Here is a 4973-nt window from a genome sequence, read left to right on the forward strand (position 1 = left end):
TTTGAAGCAAGCTCTGTGCTGACAGGCTGACATCAGTGAGCCAGATGTGGGGCTCAGACTCATGAATTGTGAGATCATGACTGAGTCAAAGTCGGATGCTCAACTGACTGAGCCACCCAGGTGCCCCTATTTATGAATTTCAAGTGAGTATAGGCACTGAATTTAATTTAAAAAATCTTCTTTTGAATATGAAAAATGTCACAACTTATTTTTCACATGACAGCAAGCAGTTCTGGAATCCAGAAGATGGTTAGAATAGGTGAGTTTTATGTGAAGTGAGTTACTCTCCCAGTGTATCACTTCCGTCTTGGGACTCTTCTGAGCACGCTTCTCCGACTTCTTCAGCCCCAAGAGTCCTTATTATTTCATTGTTCACATCTTCATATGATGCCACTTATCCAAGGTGCCGGAGGGAAACAACAACCAAAGAACAACCAGAGTCAGTTTGGTTCCTCATCAACCACAGCAGCATTGTCCTCTCGTTACACTTACATGTCAATAGTCCTCACACATCGATCACGGAATGACTAGAGAATAAACCAACCTCCAACGACAACAGTAAAACCTGGTGGCTCTTAGGCCAATATATTGCTCCTTATTCTTTGCTACAATATCCTCTATCAATACTCATTGACAGTCAAAGATTTTAGTATGCTCTTGATACTCATAGAAAACACAGAAAAATGAGGGCTAATTATGATGCCAATGTGTTTATTTTTTAAGGTGTAAAGGTGACATTTATTACAACAGATAAGCCAATATTGACACACCGTTATTAACTAAAGTCCATAGTTTACATTAGGGTTCACTCTTGGTGTGGTACATGTATTGCATTTTGACAAGTATATAATGTCATATTCCACCATGACAGCATCATACATGACAGTTTCACTGCCCTAACAGGCTGTCTTTTTTTCTTGAACTTTTGTTTTTATTATAAGTAACATTTTTATGTATTGTTAAGTAATAAAATAATTTATATGTTAAACCTTCATTAACTAATTAAAAAGCTATTTATTCCTTATTTTTAAAATTAAATATTCATTTAATAATCAATTAAATTGAAATGCAATTAAATTGAACATTAATAGTAAAAATGTGGGCAATTTGTAGAGAAAGGTGATTCGAAGACTTCAGAAAAATTCTTAAGATAACTATGAACAAAAATTAAACTATTGTCTGTTTTAATTAAATTAAAATGCAACATAAAATAATGAATACATTAGCATTTTCTTGGCTGTGAACTTTAAGAGCTATTGATTGCTTAAATATATTTTAGCCAGCCTTTTTCCTTTGGGGTCAAAATAATTAACATCACCCTATATGTATCCTCTTCAGGAAATCATGGACATGAAAAATTAACTTCATTAGTATATCTTACAGTTTCATTAAGCTATCTTATGATTTCATATCTAAAATCTACCATGGATTAAAAGTTTGCTTTGCCTTTTTCCCCCCAAAATTCTCTGAAAGAAAGCAGGTATCTAAGTAACAAAAACATTTAAAACAATTATGTAAGAAATTGCCAATACTACATAATATTTTTGGAAAAACTGCTCTTTGGCTTACAATGTTTTATTTATATTATTTTTGTAAAGACTGTTGTTTATGTTTTGTCACATAGTTTACACAAGTTTTGTACTGTTTGTGTTAATATTATATGTGTAGACACCTCACTATTTTCTTGATTTGGCCCATTATCTCTCCATTGCACACAAATTGTATGTGTATTTTTGTTTGTATAAGACAGTCTTTTTCTCCAAAAAATGCTTATATAGGATCACTTGTTTCTTGTTTTCTCCTATTCATTTATCTGACCTGTACTATATATTATTTGGCTAGTTGTTTTTGGATTTAAATGAACTTAAAAATTGGAATATTTTTATTCATTAATTGTTCCTATTAATGCAGAATTGGGGGGCAGTCCTCTTTTTTCTTCTTGTGAATGTCTGGTTATCAAATGTATTTTTTACTTGCATTACACCACAATCTTCTTCCCAGAGTCAGTGCCATGGGTTAAAATTTGCAAGTCTTACCACCTGGATAACTACCCAGGTGGCCTAACCACATTTCCTCAGTCTTCTCTTCATTAACACGGGGCTAATAACTATACCAACAATGTGGTTGAAATGTCAGTATTAAGTAAAACAATTAATGTAAAACATGCTATGATGCTTCACACATAGCAATCTTCAGTAATTACTAGCAATTCTGCTTAATATAGTTGTTTTTGTTGTTCTACTTAAAATGCAGAAAGATATTTAGGCTTATTAATACACTGAACTTAACTATAATACCTTTTATAGGGAGTAACTTTCCAGGGTGTCTTATCAATGCGATTCTGAGTTTCTCTTCATCATGAAAGCTTACCAAAAAGCCAAATCCAAGGTGAGATCTATGGAGACATCAGCCACGTTCTCCTTTTCAGGCCATAGCAGTTATCTCAAGCAAAATAAAAGCAAACAATAGGACTTCTAAGTTCCTACTGATGTTTTAGCTGTTTCTTGTGCAAAGCAGTAAGTATGAAGGAAAAAGACAAATCTAGTTTCATGCAATACTGTGGTCCAATGTAAGTATGCTAAGAGAGTATTTACATCCCAAGCAAATGGTCAGATATAAGATCTCTTTGGAGAGTGATGCCCAAACCAAAGCATCCTCTTTGACTAGTCTGATTAACTCTTTCATTGCTGTAAGCAGGGCTGAGGTTTACAGCTGTTCATTCTTTTAAGGATATGTAACAAAGATTATTAAACAACCATGAAAAAGATGGCTGCCATTTTAGGTGAAGAACACGAAGGATTTGGCATTCTGTGGTCTCAGTCACTTAAGAAGGAGTTAACTATCTTGAGTGGGAGATAACATAATTACCCACCCAGGTGTCCCAAGTTTCCTTTGACATACCCAGTTTAAAATATTTTTATCACAATGTATATGCTTATAGTTGTTAGATAACTTGTCCCAGCTTTTCATTCAGAAAATATTGCCATTATGTTGATTGAAATAAATCATAAGCTATGTGTACTTTGAGAAGGAGAATCAAATCACTTCTTTTTGTGAAAAACAGTCTTGAATGCTTATTCTCTTTGGACACTGGGTAGGATTTTAGAAGAGAGAGATGTGTATGCATGTGTGTGGGGGAGAGTGTTAAATATTTTTAGGGGTGAAACTTCTATACGATGGAGTGACAGACATAAAAACAAAGGTATGAGGCAATTTAGGGAATACTGAATTTCAAATTTTAAGGTAAAATAAAATAGAAAATTTACTTATCTTTGTAGTAGAAGACTTTCAATGTTAGGCTGAAGAAATTTAATAATTTTGAGGTCAATAGTAAATAATTGGAGATAGGTGAAAAAGGTAGTAACAGAAATGCGAAGGATATGGAAGAGAAGGAAACCTGATCATTTTCTCCAAATCCCTCATTTTACTGATGAGGATGCTGAGACCTACTGAAGTAAAGCAGCAATACCAAAGCCCTATTAAACTGCCTTTGTTTCACATTAGTAGTATTATGTATCTGTAGGCTTTAATAACTTAGTTGATCGTCTGCTTAGATATATTTTTTAAGTAATTCAACTATAATTTGGAGTGAGGAGCTTACATTTTGAATGGTCTTCAAATAGAAACATAACATTCAACTTTGCATCTCACTGAAGGGTTTTTTGCCAAACTGAAAGGCTGATTCACTGCCATTTCTTCAAATTTTCTTCATGCATTTGGAGCACATTATAACAGGAAGAAGATGCTTTTAGATTTCTGGTGCCAAAACACTTCAGGAAAAAAATAAAGATAAGCTTCTACCTCTTCATAAAATTGCGTCACTGCCTCTTTATTCTTTCATCTTTACTGCAAATATTTAAACAAAAAAACAATTGTCATCAGCTAAAGAGGATGAGAAATTTATTCTGAAGACAAGCAGGGCTCTAGATGGCAAAGCTGGTGAGCTGACTCTGTCAGTAGGTGTGAATGCAAACCGAATTCTCACAGTAGTTACTATGCACCAAATTAAACAAGAGACCTTTCTTCTAAGCCCACACTTTTTGTAGATGCTTTAATGCAGTACTTAATACAACTGCCCTCCAGATGTAACTCTTTAAAGGAAAGAATGAATGAGAAAATTGAAAAATATTAAAGCAATAGAATACATAATAGAAGTGAAGCATAGAAAGTCAATTGTTTTAAACTGCTTTTTAAAAAAAATTGTTTTGTAAGTCAATGCAGTGGAACACACAAAATTAAAACAATATTTTTTAAACCCTTATATTATTTGACGCATGCTACTTTCACTGGAATTAAGGGCAGATAGCTGCATATCATTTAATCTCTAAAACTAATACATCTTATCAATGAAATTAAGGAATTGAATCATCACATCATCAAGTACCGGGCACACTACAAAATTCAGGAAGTCAAATTCTTTGACTCCCTGAAATTTCAATCGTAGTCACGTTGTCTATATTTAGAAATTCTACAGTTTACCTCTGAAGAAAATGTTGACTAATTATCCCACCCCCGCTGCCAAAGTATTGGAAGAGGAGAAAGGGTGAGCAGCAGTGGGCGATATGGGTGTTTAAGAAACTAGCCACGGATCAGCACAGCCTGCGAATACGCGGCTCTGTGACGACAAGGTTGTTGATGCCACAAGCCTGTGATGGGCAGCAGGCACCGTGCCACACCAAAGACCCGCTTCTCCAGGGGCTGCGGGCGGAGCCTCAGGCTGATTTCCCTTCCGCCTCCCCGGAGCCCCAGTCTTCGCGGGCACGGTCGTCGGGAGAATTCGTCGCCCTAATTATCCGGGGAGGGAGCCGCGCCTTTCCCGGAGACCGCTAGGCAACACTCACCACAGCAGCCTTCCGATTACTTCCCTCCGCGAGTGTGTGACTTCGTCTAAGCAACTCACACTTACAGTAGACTCGCCGGCGAGGCTGCGAGCCGCAGAGGGCGGGGAAGCTGGGGAGAGGGGGCGGAGGCGG

General features: G+C 36.2%; 1 long non-coding RNA gene across 1 annotated transcript; it reads right to left on the reverse strand.

The window, feature by feature from the left end:
• Positions 1-300: 300 nt before the first annotated feature.
• Positions 301-3812, reverse strand: LOC115285175. Its single transcript, XR_003905444.1, has 3 exons — positions 3602-3812; positions 2298-2442; positions 301-393 (listed from the first exon to the last, which is right to left on the reverse strand). It is a non-coding gene; the product is annotated as an uncharacterized LOC115285175 (long non-coding RNA).
• Positions 3813-4973: the final 1161 nt, after the last annotated feature.

Source organism: Suricata suricatta, chromosome 1 (genome assembly GCF_006229205.1).
Source record: "Suricata suricatta isolate VVHF042 chromosome 1, meerkat_22Aug2017_6uvM2_HiC, whole genome shotgun sequence".
Lineage (NCBI taxonomy): Eukaryota > Metazoa > Chordata > Mammalia > Carnivora > Herpestidae > Suricata > Suricata suricatta.